The sequence below is a fragment of the Dasypus novemcinctus genome, chromosome 2 (genome assembly GCF_030445035.2).
Source record: "Dasypus novemcinctus isolate mDasNov1 chromosome 2, mDasNov1.1.hap2, whole genome shotgun sequence".
NCBI lineage: Eukaryota > Metazoa > Chordata > Mammalia > Cingulata > Dasypodidae > Dasypus > Dasypus novemcinctus.
The window spans coordinates 46,922,394-46,943,918 of NC_080674.1; the positions used below are offsets into that span (position 1 = coordinate 46,922,394).

At 42.0% G+C, this 21,525-nt stretch overlaps 2 pseudogenes; both read left to right on the forward strand.

The window, feature by feature from the left end:
• The first annotated feature begins 688 nt into the window (after positions 1-688).
• LOC111766900 (forkhead box protein I3-like) lies at positions 689-4,011 on the forward strand (annotated as a pseudogene).
• A 6,271-nt stretch (positions 4,012-10,282) lies between these two features.
• LOC111766901 (forkhead box protein I3-like) lies at positions 10,283-13,767 on the forward strand (annotated as a pseudogene).
• Positions 13,768-21,525: the final 7,758 nt, after the last annotated feature.

Sequence of the window (21,525 nt, forward strand, 5' to 3'; positions counted from 1 at the left end):
GTAATAAATTCTGATTATTCTCAACATTTAGCAAGCATTTTTTTTATATCCTATTAAAATGTTAGGTGCTGTGACTGGAAAGACAAAGATGAACCTTCCTTGAAGGATATGACTTATTTATTTTCTTTGCTTGCCCTGTAAGGAAAAACAACAGACACTGAAAAATAACAATACTGCAGAAAAAAGAGAAAACAAAATTAACAGTTCCAGAATGTGGAGATTACAAGCTCTGGCTAGTTTTTAAAAGCAACTTGGGTCCTCTCAGCTGAATTGAGGATTGGGATAAAGAGGTTCCTCACAGAAAACCTCGGATTTGGTGGTAATAGCATGATCCAGACACAATTTTTTGAGCCTTAGTTTGACCTGAAGTCCACTGAGAGTGAAGGCAGCTAGTTTGCGTTGGAGGCGCACCAGAAAGAAGTCACTGTTAGAACCAGCTGCGAGCCTGTCTGTAGATGATCGTTCTCAATCACCAACCGTGCGCAACAAAGTTTATCTGCTATTGACTGCAATCAAGAACCAATGAGGCATCAGGCATCGGATGCTTGGGCCTGAATGTCGAAAGAATCTCCCTTTGGATTATTTAAGCCTCTGATGGTCTGTGAGAATCTGATGAGTATTACTCCACCACGTTCATGCTAGGTAGATGTGCCAATTCTGATAAAGAGAGCAATACATTAAAAAATAGATGTTGGCGCCCCGCCCAACCGCGGTCCGGAGCCCTCGATGCAGCCCTCTACTGCGGCGACGACTTGGGCCTGTCCTTACAGCCCGGCCTGCCCCAGGCCGTGGCCACCGCGAGCCAGGGCGCCCGCAGATCGCCAGGGTGACCTACAGGCCAGGGCACCAGGCCCCGCTGCCTCCGCCCTGCCCCCGCCCACATCTACGCCCCTCCTGCAGCCTCAGTCGCTTCAGGCACCTGGGTCTGCGCGCAGCCGCCCTTCCAGCCGCTCGCTCCCGCCGGGCCCCGGATCCCGGGGGCGACCCGCGAGCCGAGCTGGCTCTTCCTGGCCGGCCGCGGGGACCTGATGAGGTGGTGCGCGCGCGCTGCTAGGACTCCGCGCTGGTGGCCATGGCCATCCGGAGCGTGCCCAAGCGCAAGCTCCCGCCCAGCCACGTCTACCAGGGGGTGGCGGGCAGCTTCTCCTCCTTCCAGCGCAGCAAGGCCGCCTGGCAGCACTCCATCCGTCACAGCCTGTCGCCTAATGGCTGCTTCAAGAAGGTGCCCGCGACGAGGACGACCCAGGGAAAGGCAATGACTGGACCCGGGATCCAAACTGCGAGAAATGTTTGACATGAGAACTTCCCCAGCAAGCAAAAGCGCCGTGCTGAGGCCGATGGCAGCTCCCCGATGGCCACGGGGACATCCATCAGAAGACCGGCTTTCCTCAGGATTGGGGGCTGGCGTGATCATGAGGTCAGAAGTAGACAGCATCTCCTCTTTACTAAGGCCTTCCCAGCCCCTCAGAACCTCCAGAGGGCACCAAGAATCCTGCCTCCTCTCCAACTTGCTCAACTCCTCCCCTTGCCTCAACACTTTCTTCAGCAGCTCAGTTCCCTAAGTATCAGCAGCAGCAGGAGCCGCCACCTAGGGATGCAGGGGGTCCAGCTGCCCTCCAGCAGCATGTACCCAACCCCCAATTCCAGCTTCTGAGGTCTTACCAGACTGCTTGCAGCTGAGTAACAGGAGCGACATTAGCAACAACCGGAGTTTCCGATTACACCTCTTACCCTGCCAGCATCAGCGGGAGCCAAAGCAGCCCGTTCTACAACTTCAGCATGTCAATATCTCATCTACCCCAGGAGGGCTCTCACGTCTACAGGGATGCTTCTCAGACTTTCCTACGCACCCTTGAAGCTCTCCTTAAAATGCAGATTTCCTTAAATATACGAGATCTTTTCACACCTATCAGAACAGCCTCTATTAAAAAGACAGAACTCCAAGTGTTGGAGACGATGTGAAGATTTGGAACACTTATTCACTGTTGGTGAAAATGTAGAATGGTACAACCACTGTGGAGGACTGTTTGGAATTTCCTAAATCAGTTGAATATAGATTTGCCACCTGACTTGGCAACACCACCACTGGGTATATACCCAGAAGAACTGACAGCAGTGATGTCTGTACACCGATGTCTGTACACCGATGTTCATAGAACATTATTCATGATTGCCAAAAGTTGCAAACAATCCAGGGGTTCATCAACTGATGAATGGATAAAGAAACTGTGGTGTATTCACACGATGGAATATTATGCAGCTGTAAGAATAAATGAAGCCATAAAGCATAAGACAACATGGATGAACATGGAGGACAATATGTTGAGTGAGGCAAGTCAGATACAAAAGGACAAATACTGTAGGACCACGCTGTTATGAACTAAATATATTGTGGAACCTCATGGAGTTAATAACTTGAATATGGGCCACCAGAAAACAGAATGAGGTTAGAGAATGGAAACCTGAGGGTTAACTTTTCAGAACTGGTAAAAAAGATGTGCGTTAATCTTTGAAATTAATAGATAAGGTGAAAGCCTAATATAGTTGTAACTAGCAGTACTATTAAGTGGGTATAAAAGTGGTTTAATGGCAAAGTCTAAGGTTATGAATATTACTAAAAGGAAAGCTAAAAAATGTAACATGGAACTGTATAGCATGGTGAAACTGCATGTGAAATATGAATATGATACTGAACAAATGTATGTTTATACTACAAGATGTTAATATCAAACCAAAAAAAAAATTATGCTAAGTGAAAGAAGCCAGACATGAACTAATACATATTTTATGATTCCATTTATATAAAATATAAATATAAATCAGTTTATAAAAATGAAATTAGATTAGTGGTTATTTAGGGCTGAGGAGAGACTGCTAAGGAGTATGGAGTTTTCTTTTGGAAGTAATGAAAGGGTTCTAAAATTTTTTGTGGTGATGAATGCAAACACTGATTATTCTAAAAGCCACTGATTATACACTTTGGATATGGTATGTGAATATATCTCAATAAAACTGCTTATAAACAAATACATAATCTGCAAGAATGTCCAGAAATAGCAGCTTTATACAGCAAGGAATGCATAGAGAGATTGAGAGGTGAAGAGTTTCCTTGTTTGTTTGGTTTTTATTATTATTATTACTGAAATAATGAAAATGCTCCAATAATGATTGAAGTGAAAAATGTACTACTATATGATTATACCAAATGCCATTGATTGTAAACTTTGGATGAATTGAATGCTTTATTAAGATGTATCTATTAAGTTGATTTGTATAATCAAAAAAAAATTGCAGATTTCGTTTCAGTAGGTCCAGGGTGAGACCCTGAAGGTCTTCATATCTATGGAGCCCCTGTGACCACACTTAGAGTAGCAAGGTCGTGGATAATAGCTCTTTCTGCAACCCAGCAAGATTTCACAGGGTTCTCTGGATGAAGGGCCTGCTCAGAAAGACATTCATCTCATTCTATCCAGGGACAGCAGCCCATATGCCTTGTAAGGGTGGGAACCATGTTTATTTTCTCTGCATACCAAGGTTGCAAGCACAGCTGTGCATTGGGGCAGGCTAATCAGCATGGACCAGTGAAGTTGTTGGGTAGGAAAAGTAACAGCAATGGCAAATGGCCAGTGAAGCAGTCAGGAATAGTAGGGAAGGCAGACCTGAGTTCTGCTATGGGCAACTGCCTATCTCATCACAGCAGCATTCTGATTTTTCTAGAAAAGCCAGATATCTGCATTTTTACACAAAAGCTCCAGCTTTTTGTTCTTTGCCTCTATTTAAAGTTTTTAAAACACTGTACTGGGAAACACTGCCAATCCTTGAGCTAGATCCAGCTCATGAACCACTCTGCTTATGCAAAAGAAAGAGACACAGATTCCCGGTGCTGCTGACAAGAATACAAACAGACACAGAGGAACACACAGCAGTGGACACAGAGAGCAGACAACTGGAGGCGGGGGGCAGAAAGGGGAGAGAAATAAAATATAAATCTTAAAAAAAAGAAAGAAAAAACCAAAGAGGCTTCCTAAGCCCACTATGTATTTAAAAAAACGACTTGTGGATATTTTTGTACATGAAATTGTCTGGCTTTCTATATATATAGTTTCTAAAACAATTCTATATCAGCAAATTAATTTATAATGTAAACTGGGGCAAAGTTTTTTTTTTTTGCAAGAAAGCACACTACATGCTGCAAATCATGTGAAATAGGGTTTTAATTGGTAAAAACAATACATATGTATATGTATATATATATATGCTGTACATGCATCTATTTGTATCCATACCAAATAACCGCTATAAACACACTGTTGGGCACCCGCAAGTTTTCACTGATACAGTTAAGCCTATCTTGGGCAACTTTTGTTTGGTGATATTTTTATTTTAAGGTTTTATTATGGAAAAGCTCAAATTTACACATCAATAGAGAAAATAGTTTGATAAACCCTAATGTATCCATCACCTAGGATTTGTTATCAACATTTGGTAATCTTATTTCATTTATACCTCCCAATATTTTTCGATAGTCTCTTTGAAAGCGTACCCCAGATGTTCATACATTACTACAGCATTTATCTATAATCCCTTGCACTTTTAACAATAATTCTTTAATAGGATCTAACAGTCACTATGTGTAATTTCTCCCTACTTTTCTTAAAAATGTTTCTATATAGTTGATTTCTATAAATCAGGATTCAAAGGGGGGCCACATTGCATACATTTGATATGTCCCTTGAAATTCTTATGATTTGTAGTAATTTTCCATCCCAAACATTTCTTACCCTTATTTCGGTGAGAAAAAAAAAAAAAACAACTGGGTAATTTCCCCTGTAGAATTTTCCACTTTCTGGATTTGTCTGGTTGTTTGTTGTGTTGTTTAATAGTTCTTTTATTCCTCATGGCTTTTTTAAACTTTTTAGATCTAGAGGTCTGATTAGATTTAGACTGAATTGTTTTATGTCTACTAATATCCTTTATTTTAAAGAATATGATCTCCTTATAAGCTTTAAGCGCATTCTTTTTGTGGGTCATTTGGATTAAACCCTCTCTGTGAGGAGGGATCAATTTTTATATTTCTTTTGGCCCTCTAAATAAGCCTAGTACAATGGCAAACACATAGTAAGCATGCAAATATTTGATAGAACATGTAACAAACCTAATGCACTGTATACTCACAATAAAATAAACATCTCAATTGAGAAATCATATCCTTATTTCTATTCTTATGTTCACAGCTGCAAAGGGTCTGAACACAACAATGTACAATAGGGAAGTGACCTGCCATGGAACTCAGGCAGAAAAGAACATCCTCCAGGAGGCAGGACAGCAAGTATTCCTGAAGAGCTTTAGCTGGGAAAGATACTTCCTCAGATGATGTTGGCCCCAGCAGTAAGAAGAGTGAGAAGTGCTTGAGTACATCCTTCTGGAACTTGCCAAGGAAGACATAATCTTCGTCCACGTTTGGTTCAAGGAAGGCTTCTTTAATGAGCTTAGGTCACATCTTGGCTTCCTCAAGCCAAAGTCTAGATTTGTCTCCAGGATGTGGCAGGGCAGAAGGAGGAAACGTCAATTCCACGTTGCCTGTTTAATTTCTACCTTGTTCCTTGCCCAGTCCCCCCAAAATTCCATAAGACATTTCATTCAAAAAAGAAATTCACAAAATCAAAAATTGTAAGAAGAGTGAAGTAAGCAGGCTTTGCTGTGAGGTAAAGAGAATAAGAACGATTAGATGAGAGACACAATAAAATGTGTGAAGAGTTGGAGTATGTTTACATAATTTTCTTAAACAAACACATATATTAATAACAAAAGAAAGTCCGTAAGTAAATTCCCTTAAGAAGGGTCCACAGTAGGACTCCCTCATCAATGTTCTGACACCATACATTGTTTTCTTTTTAAAAAATAAATTTAAAATTGTTTCAAAGTCCCCCAAATAATTCCAATACATCAAAAAATGTTTTTTATACAGGTGAATAAAAGCTCCAGCTACCAAGATTCTTTGGGATAGGGAAAGTGTATATTGTAGTTCAAAACAAAACAAAACAACTTTCTTTAAAAAACAAAGAGAAAAAGTTTTCTTGATCTCCCTGATTGTAGCACACAAAAAAGTGGTGGTTTCCCTAGGCTCCATCAGCAATGAAGGAATAGCAGAGGGCAGGCGTGTAGAGAAGTCCTTTTTTCCAGGCCCAGGCCTGACTGGGACAAACGATGGCCTAGCGTCAGTCCTCAGAGGACCCACAGATGGTCTGTATTCCTCCTTAGACCTTTGAAGTCTGGGAGCATCAGCATGTCCAAGAATTCTTTCCACTGTTACTTGTTCCTTGTTGAACAGGAAAGAACCCATGGTCTGAGGGCATGTCCACCATCACTTGATTCTGCTGGCCACTGCTCCCCTCAACTGAAACATTGGAAGAAGGCACAGAGGTGTACTGGGAGATGTAGCTCCTTGCATAGCTGAGCTGTTGGCATATATGTGCCTGTGCTACTGAGGGAGAGGTGGTCCAGTTGCTCATTAAGAGGTCCCATCATGGAGGCAGGCTGGAGAGAAATAGGGTGATGCAGCCCTGGTGTCAGAACTGAACCTGAAGCCAAATGAGGTATGACTGGTAGTGTATCCAAGCTGGGTTGGGTCCTTGTGGAGGAGTTATCTGAGTCACTGTCTGACAGGAAGTCACAGGAAATGGAAGATGTGGGGACAGTGCAAACTGAGTGAGCATCCTACTGAGGTTGATGCTATAAGGGGTTGGATAAAACCCATTCTGAAGAGCTATGGTGGGGTCATAGGTCAAGGCCATACCACTGGTGTCTCCATTCTTTGGCCAGGCAGAAAATAACTGGCTTAATTATTGCTGTAAGGCCCCCAGAATTCCTCCAGGAACCAGGAGGTTCCTCATACCCATTCAGCCTGTGCCAGCTCCCTCCCTGCACTTCCTCCTACCCTTGCCTGTGGTATAATACTGTATCAATTGGGAGAGATATGAGGGATCTAAAAAACAACAAAGAAACATAAAAACAAAGAAAAATAAAAGGCTTCAACATGTTATGTAAAAGTTCATTGAGGGAAGCAGATGTGGCTCAACTGATTGAGCATCCATCTGCCATATGGAGAGTCCACGGTTCGATACCCAGGGCATCCTGACCCTTGTGGTGAGCTGGCCCATACACAGTGCTGCTGCACACAAGGAGTGCTGTGACATGCAGGGTGCCCCCGTGTAGGGGTGCCCCATGAACAAGGAGTGTGCACTACAAAGAGAACTGCCCCGCGCGAAAAAATTTCAGCCCACCCAGGAGTGGTGCCACGCACATGGAGAGCTGATGCAGCAAGATGATGGATGATGCACAAAAAAGGAAATGCAGTTTCCACTGCCACCAGATAATACAAGCAGATGCAGAAGACCAAACAGTGAATGGAAACAGAGAGCAGACAATGGGGGGAAGGGGAGAGAAATAAATAAAAATAAATCTTAAAAAAAAATGTTAAAAAAAAAGGTCATTGACAATGTCCTAAGTTCCAAATAATGGTCAAGGAGCTCTTGACCAAACCCAGTCCTTACACTATTCAGACCCCTGAAAGACATCTAAAAGGGGGCTCCTTATCTCTCTCTCTAGCTCACTTTTGGCACTTACAGGCTCTTGTCAGCCAATCTCCTGCTAAGCAAAGCATTTCAATGGCAGACTCTTGTTGGGACTGATGCTACAATAACCCCTTTCCCTCTTCTCAATAGGATCTAAGAAGTTTTGCCTTTGTAAAAAAAAATTCTCATTTCCTCAGTAAAAATGTTCCCCAATGCCAAAGTTTGTAGAGGGGGAAATGCAGTGGAGACTGCAAATCAATGTGGTATACTAGGAGGACAGAGGGAAGAGGATCCAGGCCAAGCCAACAGGAAAGTTGCCTGAGCTAAATGAATTTCTCCACGTGATCTGGAGATGGATATCCTTGATACGTTCCACACCTCAGCCCCTTTTGCTTCAAGCCCTTCAACCATTAACTTCCCCCCACCCACCAGAACACCTCCAGTGCTGATCAAAGAGAGGTATCTAAGAATTCCACCCAGAATCACCACCCACTGACCCTCTCCTGCCTCTCATCATTTCACAAGAGCCAGACTCAGGAACAGTAAAGGCTTTGGCATTGGGACATGTTTTTATTGAAGAAGTGAGAGAAATTTTTACAAAGAATTTTGAAGGCAAATTTTTTAGGTCACTATTGAGTAGAGGGAGAGATGTTAAAGTAACATCAATTTTTCTGAAGAGGATCGTCCAAAGACAAACTGAAATTCCTACTCAAAAAGCCTACAGAAGATGAAGTTCTTGCCACAGCATCCTGCAGGACACAGGGCATCAGATCCACTTCCAGATGCCCTGGAAACTTGGGTGGTGGCTCTGCGCAGAGGGGGTGGGAGGAGAGCTAAGCTCAGGAGGGTACCCCACTGCCAGAGGTCTCAGGATTGTTGTCTGTGCTCTTGGCCGGGTGGGCTCAGGTTGGTCTCCTGGATGGTGGTTGCTTCTCCTGCAGGCCCCTCTGGGTCCCTCTGGGCTATGGGCAGCTGGTGGTGGGTCTGAAGCAGGTGGGTAAGCAGTGGGTGAGCATCAGTCTTGGAGGTGCTCTGGGCTCTGGGTCCATGTCGTGGGCAGTCCCAGTGCAGTAGCCCGCACGGACTGGAAAGCAGTAGCCAATTGAAGTCCTGGCTGTCCCAAGAAGGCTGCCCCAGCTGGGGATAGAGAGGGAGCTGTCCTGGCCTAGAATATTCCACACTCAGGGCTGGCAATGTCTGTGACCCGGGCGCCTCGGCTGCAGAATCCCAGGCCTGCTGTACGCAGAAGAGAAAATGCTGCTCCATCGCGTCCTTTTCAGACCAGGAGGCAGAGGTATCTGGGATTCAGGTGTGACCAGCGAGTGTGTTTTTTACCGCTCAGCCTGCCTCAGTAGAAGGGAGGAGACTGGGTGGTGACCTTCATTCCAAGAGTAAATTACATCAAAAGGCAGGACCTGATGATATTAACCTAAAAATTAAATCATCTTTGATGAAGTTGCCCAAAGTTAAACTGCACTGGTGATAGAGGGGATTAGTGGTTTAAAGTAAAAAGCGTTCCTAGGCCTGGAGAAGCACAGTGGTTTGTAGGAAGCTGATTATTACTAAAAAATCATGCTACCAGTGCTAAAGCGGAGGCTGAAACCCAGGTCTGCAGCATTCCTCTGCTTGGAGGAACACGTAATGGATTTTGAGTATGTGGGGGAGGGATAGGGCATGAGTACTGCTCAATTCTTAATTTGAACTTCACCTTCCCAATTTTATCTTCTGCTGGAGAAGTGCTGAAAAAAATAGAAAGAAAGAAAAGAAAAAAGACTTTAGACTGTATGTAACGGCAAGAAGCTCCAGAAGCAGACTGGGTTAAAGTGCAGTTCCATCCCTTTCTGTCTGTGACTGACCCTGCATTAGCTCCTTAAGCACCAGGTCTTATTTTATCATCTCTGCAATGGAAGCCACATTAGCTTTGCTTTCACTAGGTAGCTTTCATGACTATAGGATAGAAAAAGTAAATCTTTAGATAGCTCCTAGTAGAAAATAATCTGCTGTTGTTATTATTGACATTATTATTGATGTTAACATGGATAGAATTATGGTTCTTATGAGAACTAATGTTAAATGGTATGGGATTTTGATTTGTATGTGTATTCTTTCTCTATGTGCCAATTATTTTCCTTCTGATAGCATATTTTTGGTGAAATTGCATTATATATCTTCATCTGTGTCAAAGATTCTCTTGACAAAACCTCAATAGATACAGGTATAGATTTCCTTGATTAGACATTTATTTGTACTGTAATAAATTCTGATTATTATCAACCTTTTTTTATATTCTATTATCACATGCCAGGTGCTATGATTGGAAATGCACACAAAGATGAGCCTTCCTTGAAAGCCATGGCTTTGTTTCTGTCTTCATTTGTGCTGAGAGGAAAAACAACAGTAATAAAATAAATGAAAAATAACGTAGGAAAAAAGAAAACAGAATTAACAGTGCTCATTGTAGAAGACTACAGGCTCTAGCTAGTTGAAAGATTTTTAAGAGCATCTTAGGATGCTCTCAGCTGAGTGAAGGATTGGGATAAAGATATTCCACATAGAAAATATCTGATTTGGTGGCAATAACATGAGCCAGATGCAAAATTATTTGAGCCTCGGTGACAACTGAAGTCCACGGAGTGAAGGCAGCTAGTTTTTCTTGTAAGTGCACCAGAAAGAAGTCACTGTAGATGATCATCTGAAGTCATCTGTAGATGATCGTCACCAACTGTGTGCAACAAGGTATCTGGATTAACTGCAGTGTGAATGACTCTCCCTTTGGATTCCTTAAGCCTCTGATGTTCCGTGAGAATCTGATGAGTATTACTTCAGCACATTCATGCGACATGTTTGCCAATGCTGGCGCTGTGAGTGCAATACGTTAAAAAATAAATACGTAGGAGCACGCGTCCGATGACTGTTCAGAAGCCCCGGCGCAGCCCTCTACCGCACAGACAACTTCCGCCTGTGCTCGCAGCTCGCCCCGCCCCCGGCCGCCACCGCCCGGCAGCTCCGGGGAATGCCAGCGCGCCTTCCAGGCGGGCGCACTACGCCGCCGCCCCTCCGCGGGGGGCACGGCCGGGCCCCGCCTGCAGCCGCCGCCGGCCGCCAGCACCTTGGCCTGCGCCCAGCCGCCCTTCGCCCAGCCCGCGCCCGCATCGCCCGTGGGCCCGGGGCGACCGGCGAGCTGAGCTGGCTGCCCTGGCCAGCAGCGAGGACCTGGTGGCGGTGGAGCGCCCGCCCTGCTAGTCCTCGGCGCTCGCCACCCTGGCCGTCCCGAGCGCGTCCGAGCACAAGCTTCAGGCAAGGCCGCCTGGCAGCACTCCATCCGCCACAACCTGTCGCTCAACGACTGCTTCGGGAAGGTGCCCCGCGACGAGGACGACCCAGGGAAAGGCAATGACCGGACCCTGGATCCGAACTGCGAGAAAATGTTCGACCACGCGAAAGCGCCGTGCTGAGGCCGAACCCAGCTCCACGATGGCCACGGGGACATCTACGTCAGAAGACGGACTCTCCTCAGGACTGGGGGCTGGCGTGAGCGTCAAGTCAGAAAAGGACCACCTCTCCTCCTTGCTAAGGCCTTCCCAGTCCCCAGAGGCTCCCGAGGACACCGAGTGTACTGCCTCCTCTCAACCATGCTTACTCCTCGCCTGGCCTCAACACTTTCTTCAGCAGCCTCAGCTCCTTAAGTAGTAGCAGCAGCAGCAGGAGCGCCCCCTAGGGATGCAGGGGTCCAGCTGTCCTCCAGCGGTGTGTTCTCCTCCCCCCAGCTCCATCTCCCAGGTCTTGCCAGACTGCGGATGAGTAGGGCCCCGACAGGACGGATAGCGAGAGCGCTTCCTATCAGCCCTTTCCCTGCCAGCACCAGCAGGGGCCAAAGCAGCCTCTTCTACGAATTCAGCATGATCAACAGCCTCATCTACCCTGACCGGAGGGCCCCAAGTCTACATCCGTGCTTCTCAGACTTTCCTGTGCACACCTGAAGCTCTCCATAAAATGCAAGGACAGCAGCCCATAAGCCTTGTAAGGGTGGGAACCATGTTTATTTTCTCTGCATACCAAGGTTGCAAGCACAGCTGTGCATTGGGGCAGGCTAATCAGCATGGACCAGTGAAGTTGTTGGGTAGGAAAAGTAACAGCAATGGCAAATGGCCAGTGAAGCAGTCAGGAATAGTAGGGAAGGCAGACCTGAGTTCTGCTGTGGGCAGCTGCCTGTCTCATCACAGCAGCGTTCTGATTTTTCTAGAAAAGCCAGATATCTGCATTTTTACACAAAAGCTCCAGCTTTTTGTTCTTTGCCTCTATTTAAAGTTTTTAAAACACTGTACTGGGAAACACTGCCAATCCTTGAGCTAGACCCAGCTCATGAACCACTCTGCTTATACTCAAAAGTATCTACGCACTAGTATGAATGGACTGTCAACTCCAACAAAGCCATGTGTGCCAGTCACTGTTCCAAACACTTCTCATGTACTCACTCATTTAATCCTCACAACAACCTTACGAGACGTATTACTGACATGGTCCATGTGAGGAAAGCGAACTTCTGAGATGCTGGGGCACTTGGCCAAGGCCACACAGAGAGTGAATTGTGGAACCTGGATCAAATCCAGCCAGTCTGACTACAGAGCTGGTGACTATCTCCTATGTTCTAGTTCTTAAAAACCAAAGAAGCCAGGATCCACAGGCAAACAAATGTACAGGGGCAAGAATGGAGCTAGATTTCCCTTGACCAAAGATTCAGGTTGAAATGAAAACCATTTGAGATGTTTCCCTAAGTAGCGAGGGTGGACACTGCATCTGTCTTCTTCCTGCTGCCGTATTCCCAAGGTGACTGTTGTTCTGGTTTATGACAGCCTAGTGTGCTGTCTCTTTTAGCATGTGTCCTGGATTTTTCATTTTAAAATAAGTATTAGGATTTCATTGAAAATAGTTTTCAAGTGAAATTTTATAGCTTTTAATACAATTAAACCATTTGCAGTAAAAATTTAAAATATACACAAAATTTATTTTTAGCACGCTCAATGCTCACAATTATCTCCATTTTGATGATGATTTTTATGGTTAGTCTCCCAGTGTCAAGCAGAGTGTGTGGTAGCATGGTAAATATGCAGCCACTCTATGTTGAATGAAAAGAATTAAGTCAGAGTGTTTATTAAAATGTGACTAGCCATTGAATGTATTGGAACAACATTCCATTAAGGTGAAGATAATGTTTTTGAATAACCTTTGTATCATGTTGTTGAGTCTTCAGTGTATTACTGGTGTTTTATTTCATTTTTTAAAATTTTTTTAGAAAAACAAGCACAAACTAAAACATTTAAAACTTTCCACATGTGTTTCATTCTGAGACAGCATTACTGAAGAATTTTCTTTTTAATTTCGAAATATACATGTAGAAAATACCTATTATAAAACAGCTTTACATCAGCATTATATTTTTAAAAATCTTGCAGAAAGAAAACCAAATAGACTACCTACTCCAACAATGTGTGTATATAAAAACTGGTTTTTATGGATATTTTTGTATGTGAAATAGTATGGAATCTATAAATATTATTTCTAACACAATTCTATATTTGTAAATTAATGTATAATATAACCTAGGGCAAGATTCTTTTTTTCACAAGGAATGCACCATATATTGCAAATCACTTGAAATAAAACTTTTAATTCATAAAAACTATATGTAATACATAATACATATACATATGCTGTATGTGTATCTATTTGTAGTCACACCAAATAATCCCTATAACACACTTGAGCACCAACAAATTTTGATTGACACATTTTAAGCCTATCTTGGTCAACTTTTGTTTGGTTCTGTTTTTATTTTAAATTTTTATTTTGAAAAAGCTCAAATTTACACATAAATAAAGTAGTTTGATAAACCCTAATGTACCCATCACCCAGCCTTTAAAAGTTATCATCATTTGGCAGTCTTCTTTCATCTATATCTCCCAATTCTTTTCGGTAGACTCTTTGAAAGCATATCCCAGATATTTGTTCATTCTACCTATCATAACTACTGCATTTATCTATAATGCCTTGCACTTTTAACAATAATTCTTTGATAGCATCTAATAATTACTGTTTAATTTCTCCTTTGTCTTTAAAATGCCTTTATATAGTCGATTTCTGTAAATCAGGATTTAAAGGAGGGCCATGTTGCATAAGTTTGACATGTCTAGTAAAACTCCTGCGATTTGTAATAATTTTCTATCTCGAATTTTTCTTACCCTTTATTTGGTAGAAAGAAAAAAAACTGGGTAATTTACCCCATAAATTTTTCCACTTTCTGGCTATGTCCAATGCTTGCTGTTTTTGTTTAATCTTAATTCCTCATGACTTTTATTAACTGTTAGATTTAGAGGTCTGATTAAATTTAGGTTGAATTGTTTATGCCTATTAATGTCCATTATTTTAAAAAACATAATCTCCTTACAAGCATTAAGCACATTCTGTTTGTGGGTCATTAGGATTAAACCCTCTCTGTGGGCAAGGATCAATTTTTTTTTTGACCCATTAAATGTAGAATGGCAAACACATAGTAAGCATGTAGATATTTGATGGAACTTGTAACATACCTAAAATGCTGTACATACTTACGATAAAAAATCTCCATTAAGAAATCATGAATTCATTTCTCTCTTTATGTTCATATAGCATCCCTGTTCTGATGCCTTTATAAGTTCTTACTATATTTTAATTACCTATTTGGATTAGGCCTTCACTACTTGTTCCATGAACAAAACAATATATCCTAATTTATAAAATGAGAAAGGTAAAATAAACAAAATATTTAAAGAGGGAGGAGGCTTTCTGCCCAGTACGCTCATGAGGTAGAGGAGCCACAGGGAAAACAGGTGTGGGACTGGCACCCAGCCAGCACAGGAGGAGAAAAGTGTAGGGGGAAGGGAAGAGAAGTGGAGCAGACCAGATCTCAGCTGGTTCCCAGGAACAGGAAAGACCCCAGCTGGTGCTGAAGTGGCTCCAGTGAGAGGGGAGTGGGTAGCTGATCCGGTGGGCAGTCACAACCACCCACCCTGAGAGAGAGAGAAACTGGGTCCATGAGGGATGGGCTGAGATGTGCCTAGCAGCCCAGGAGAGACGGGAGCCAGGAGAGACAGCCTGCCAGCCCTTGGAAGCCCAAATGACCTGAGGGAGAAAGGGGCAGTGAGGGAGCCTGACAGCTTCAGATGTCCCACTGGACTGAGGAATCGTGGAGAAAAGAGGGGCAGCCACGAGCTGTCAGGTGCCAAACCAGCTCTGAAAAGAAGGGACTCAGAGAGTAATCTAGTGTTGTCAGGCATCCAGATGGCTCCCTGGGGGAGGGGCAGTTGAGGGACAAGCAGCCTCAGGACAGGGAACTTAGACTGAGATGTTTTATTAGGGTTTTTCATTTTATTTTTTATTCTCTAAAATTCTTTTTTCTTTTTTTCTCCCTATACCTCGTTACCTTACCTTATGCGGTGCAGAGTGATTGATTTGTAAGCACTGGTAGGCAGAGACAGTTGCTAGTGGTCTGACAGGGAAGCTTGTTTTTTCTGTTTTTTGTTTCTTTCTTTTTTTTCCTTTTTTTCTCCATATTTTCATTATTTCTTTCATTTTTCCCTCTTCCATTGCTTTTCTTTCATTACATCTTCTTTTGTTTGCTCTTCATTTTCTTTCTTCTCTTTTCATCTGACCAGTCTTATTTTTTTCTGTTCCTTTTTTATTCTTAATCATTTTTATTTTTTATAAATTTTTAATCTTATTATGTATTTTTTTCTTGGCTCTTTTATGCTTGCTTTTCCATCCTTTATTATTATTATTATTATTATTCTCTTCTTCTTTCTTTCCTTTTTTATAGTCTTAATATTTTTCAGGGGAACATGGACAACTACAAGGACATAGAATAAGTGGAACCAAGTTTTAAGAGGAAACATAACAGAAAACAAAATGAAATAAAACCCTAGAGTAAAATAGAAGATATTCAACTGAATAAGCCCATCAAGATAAACAGATGCCTAGATACTAGCAAAAAAATTATAAGTCATACTAAGAAACAGGAAAACATGGCCCAGTCTAATAAATAAACTAAACAGCAGGAAGAGACACAGAATGTGGAACAACTACTCAAAGATGTCCAGAGAAATATTATGAATCAACTTAATGAAGGGATAAAGGAAATTAAGAAGACACAGGCTGAATAAACAGAAGAAATTGTAAACATACAGAAAAAGATAACAGATCTGATGATGATGAAAGACACAATGCAAGAAATTAAAAATACGTTGTGGGAGTAGATGTGGCTCAAGCAGTTGGGCACCCACCTCCCACCTGGGAGGTCCTTGGTTTGGTTCCTGGTGCCTCATAAAGAAGACAAGCAGACACAATGAACTGACATGAGTGAGCAGAGACGATGAACAGACAAGAGCGGACAACAAGCAGACAGATGAGGGAGCTATCTTGGGGGTAGGGGGTGGGATACATTGGCGGCACATAACAGCAGATTGGAATACGCAAAGGAAAGAATTAGTGATGTCAAAGATTGAACATCTGAAATCCACAGATAGTAGAATAGATAGATAAAAAGATAGAAAAATTCACCAAGGGTTTGGGGAATTGAATGACAACATGAAATGCACAAACATACTTATTATAGGTATCAGAGAGGGAGAAGAGAAGGGAAAGGGGACAGAAGAGTGTTAGACAAAATAGTGGCTGAAAATTTCCCAACTCTGTGAGGAACATGGGTGTACATGTCCAGGAAACACAGCTACTCCAAACAGTATAAATCCTAGCAGGCCTACCCTGAGGAACATACTTATCCGATTGTCAAATGCTGAAGACAAAGAAAGAATTTGGAAAGAGCAAGAGAAAAGAGATCCATCACATATAAGGGAGGCTCAATAAGATTAAAGAGCTGATTTGTCATCTGAAACCGGAGGGGGGGGGGGCGGGCAAAAAGGCAGTGGTATGACATAGTTAAGGTGCTAAAAGAAAAAACTGCCAAAAAAGAATTCTATTTCCAGCAAATCTGAGGAACAGATCAAAACATTCACAAACAGAAATTAAGAGAGTTTGTCAACAAGAGTCCTACCCTTCAGGAAATACTAAAGGGAGTTATGCAGGATGAAAGGGAAAAATTGGTGAGAGACGGTTGAAGAGAGTGTAGAAAGGAAGATTATTAGTAAGAATAACTAAAAGGATAAAAAGAGAAATAAAAACAACATATGACATATATAAATCTAAAGAAAAAGTGGCTAATGTAAGTACTGCCTTAACAGTAAAAACATTGAATGTTAATGGATTAAATTCCCCAATCAAAAAATACAGATTGGCAGAATAGATAAGGAAATATGATGCATTTATATACTGTCTACAAGAAACTCACATTTGAACCAGAGACACAAAGAAGTTGCAAGTGAAAGGTTAGAAAATGATTTTACAGGCAAACAATAACAAAAAAAGGACCAGAGCAGCTATACTAATATCAGACAAAAGAGACTTTAAAAGCAAAACTATTGTAGGAGACAAAGAAGGACTCTATATATTAATGAAAGGGGTAATCTATCAAGAAAAAGGAACAATCATAAATATTTATGCACATAACCAGGGTGCCCAAAATACATGAAGGAAACAATGGAAAAAATTAGTGGGGGACTTTAATACACCATGATCACCATAAGACAGAACATCTCTACAAGGGTTAATAAAGAAACAGAGGACTTGAATAATACATTAAAGGAACTAGACCTAAAAGACATATGCAGAACATTATACCCAAATACAGAAGAATATACATTTTTCTCAAAAACACATGGATCATTCTTCAGAATAAACCACATGCTAGATCACAGAGCAAGTCTCAACAAATTTAGAAAGGTCAATTTCAGATACTCAGTCCTCCACCAGTTCAAATCTGCTGTTATATGTCTCTAACGTATTTTTAATCTCACCCATGTATCTCTCATTCCCATAATCTCTGTTACTTTTCTTTGCAGGCTTTCAATTTGTTCTTTGTGCTCACCAGTCCTCTTAATATCTTCAGTCATATTTTCCTTCAATTTTTGAATTTATTTAGGCAATTTGAGTGATTATCAATGTTTAGTTGTCTTATTTCCTGTATTTTGTCAGGGTATTTGGTGTGTTTGTTTGGATGGGTCATTTCTTCCTGTTTCTTAGTATGGCTTGGAATTTCTTGCTAATGTCTAGGCATCCAGAGCCAAGATTCAAAGCAGGCCTTCTGGCCAAATTTCCTTACGAGAAACCACTGTGCACTCTCTGCTGCAGGCTCCCTCTTCCCAGGGAAGAAGACAATCTGTTCCCCTCTCAGTCATCTGTAGTGAGCTACAGAGTTTATCCAAGCCGCCTGCCTTGAGGGTGGGGAATGGGTACTTTTCTCAGCCACCATGGGGGTTTAATAACACAGTTTTGTTTTTGTTTCTTCATCTCTCTGTCCCTTGCCCTTCTGGGGGTTGTGCCACACTGTCCTGGTACACTGAACCCCCAAAGAAGTTCCCTCACATAGCTTTTTGCCCTTTCTCCATTAATTTTTTTTGAGAGAATTGAACCCTGCCTGCCTACGCTGACACCATCTTCCCAGAAGTCAATGCATTAACCTTTACTTTGGATGGATCTGGCCAGTGAGGTGTTGGAGCTCAGCCCACCCACATACCAGACAAGAGCTTAGGTGAACAACAGGAATTCAAATGTTTCATTTTAAATTGATTTTTGTAGTTATTACTGCTTGTTTCGGCAGTGATATTGTATAAGAACATCTTGTAAAACATTTGTCTCATCTTGCTTTGGCACATGAACAGGTCAGGTTATATGATAATGTGTTTGCTTTACATCTCTCCATCTTCTCTCTAATCCTATCATCTCTCCTTCAGAGAAGTTGGTTGGAGGCCCATCAGGGCAATCAGTGGGGTCTGTTTGGGGGAAGGGGGTCCCCTGGGCCTGCCACAGTGGCTATTTCTGCCTCTTCCATCCTCTGCAGCTGCCTCCCATGCATATTCTTGCCTCAAACTTGGAACTCCTTGAGAACAAGGGTCTAACTTTGTAAAATCTTGTCTGTAAATGATAAAGATCTTCAACATCTACCTCTCACACACCAAATCTGAAGTCTTCAATGAACAAATTTAACACCCAGACAAATTTGCAAAGGTACATGAGTTGGACATAGGCCTTCTGGCTGACTTCATGGGGTTCTTCATATCCATGGAAAACTGGAAAGTTGGTAATTGTCTTTCCTGCCCCCCACTTTTGAGTGCCTTCCCTGGAGCTGTGGAGGAGGGCACAAAGAATAATAAAGGGGGGAGTGACAGGGGAGGAGACAAAGGAGGAGCAGGAGAGGTGGAGAAGTGTCTGCTCCTGGATGTAGTGAGATAACTCCACCAGGGCCAAGCAGCAGCAGCAGCAGAGTAGGGTCTGTATCGCTGAGAGGCTTTTGGATTCCCTTTCTCTCCTCCTCTCATGCCCAAAGGGGAGGAGGGTGGAAGGGACTCAGTAGGGATGCAAGTGGAGGGTAAAGGGGTAGGAGTTGTAGATGAGGGGTTTCAAAGAAGAAGAAACTCCTCCTCTCTCTCAGGCTCAATCCCCTTCTCAAGTCTCAGGGCTGGAGGGTGGGGGGAGGAACTCAGCTCCTTCCCCTAACACCCCTCAATTCAATGTTGTAGTGGGATAAAATTAGTGTCCTGTCCCTTTAAAAATAGATTAAAAAGGTGTTCCCCCTCTGCCACTGCCTCTCTTCATCATCATCAGCTGATGCTGCTAGGGTCTCTCCCCCTTGCTTTCTGCTACAATAAAATGTCTCAGGCTCAGCTGTTAATTTTCTTGTCCCAGACCTAGAACAAGGATCTTGGTTCCTTTTATTGGGAAATGGGAGGTAGCGATGGATCACAGCGTTGTCATTGGTGAGCTCATTACTATCTGGTTGATCTTTGCATTTAGGCCTTTTCAGTGGACATAGCTGGGACATATTTGATTTTGGAACAGTAAAATTAAATTATGAATTTTTAGTGACCTTTAAGCTCAAAGGTTACAGACATTATGAGCATGGAGGAATTCAGGGGATAGACAAGAAAGATATTATTAGAGATGCTTCAGTATAAGCTTTAGTTTAAGAACTGTGTAGAAATAAAATTAAATGAGGAAAGGTTGCAAGAGTAGTATGCATATATCCTGGAAATTTTGTCATATTACATTATCAAAACTGTAGTGAAAAAGGGGATAGTATATGGCAAGAAGAATTTCTATTCATTGAAGGGCTACATGGGAAAACTGATAGATGGAAAGTTGGGAAAAATAAAATTTCCCCTGCAGACAAAGGTCTGTTGGATTGGGAAGAGATTTTAATTTTCATGACCACCAATGAGTCCACTAAATCTGAAGATATAAATCTGAAGTGTGGTGGAAGACTGATCAGGAAAAAAGGAACCATTTTACCAATAATCACAATTATCATGATGAGTTTCATAACTGAGACATATCTGGAATTTGGGGAATTCACCCTGGTGGTTACAATAATCAGGCAATTGCAGAAACTATGATCTAACAAAGGCTTATGAGAATTCATATCCCTCAAAAATAATAGAACCAGGATTCCTCAAATAGTTTAGTAACCTAACTCCACTAAAGTGTTGCCTAAAGGTGAGGAATATCTAGAATGTATAGTGGAAAGGGAGAAGGTAAGTCTTCATATAGTCTTGTGAGCTGCTGCCAGTAGTGAGGGCAATGTATTGTTCCACTATCTCACTGAGACTTTTGTTTTTAAGTAAAATTAAATCATATCTTTATAGTGACCTTTCAGTTTAAGGGCTCCGTTAAAAAATTTCTTTTAGAGTTGCCAGCATCCACCACCTTGAAGATTTAGTGGCAGGTTTAGTTGAACAGGCATGGATTTATTTGCGCAAGGAATGGATGGCTTGATGCTTATGGTATATGGCACCGCATCACCTGAGCCCACTTGATTTCAGAACCGCTGTCCCGGACAGTTTCATTCATTTTGCGAGCATCTCACATAAGACCGATCCTGGAATTCTGTTTTCTCTGAAGCTATAGATGGCTACTCAGATGTGCCCAGGAACAACTCTAAGCACTGAGGAGTTAATACTCCTGGATGCACTTCTCTTAAAGTGAGGAATGAAATACAATGGATAAATGATCCATCTCCCTGTCCTCCACAGGGCAATGCTGAAGTTCATTCTAGACATTTTCTCAGAGAGTTCCAGTAAGATTAAGTCCCAGATGTAAGTGTGGTAACCAGCTCATTCACTCACAGTGTACTAACTTTACTCTCTTTCATGTCTTACATTTCCCTCACTTATGCTTCCCAAGCTTTTCTCAGAAATAAACTACCTGCACCCTAATCCTTTTGTCAAACATTGATTTTAGGATATGTGTGTCTCAGCCTTTGAAATTGTTTGATTAGCAGGGAATTTTTTTCATCTCTAATAGTTCACAAAATAAAAATGATGCTTACAATTGGAGAATCTACAATTTAATGAAATATGTAACCAAGAAAATACCAACAATAACAACTACAGTAAAACAATACCTACAAAAACTGGCATAGCTATGTCATATTTTTTAAAATATCATTTGTCAGACTGAATTGAAGGACATCCAGAAGAGGCTTATGAATCTTTTTAGCAAAGAAGTGATAATTTCACATGAAATAAACATTGGTCCAATTTATTCCAGATAATCACTTCAAGGTGATTTATCAAAGCAGCATTCTAAGATAATCACTGGCCCGAAACATACTTTACACAATGCATTTCAAGTTCCTTTCCTTCAGCTTCATTCCTCATAATCGCTGCTTCTTCCTACTTCTCACACCTCAGCGCACTGCCTCCCTCAGTTCAGGAAAGGGAAGTAAATGATTGGAACCAAAAATTGAGGAATAAAAAAATTAAGAATAAAAAAAGGCAAGACAACATGAAATGGAGAATGGAGGACA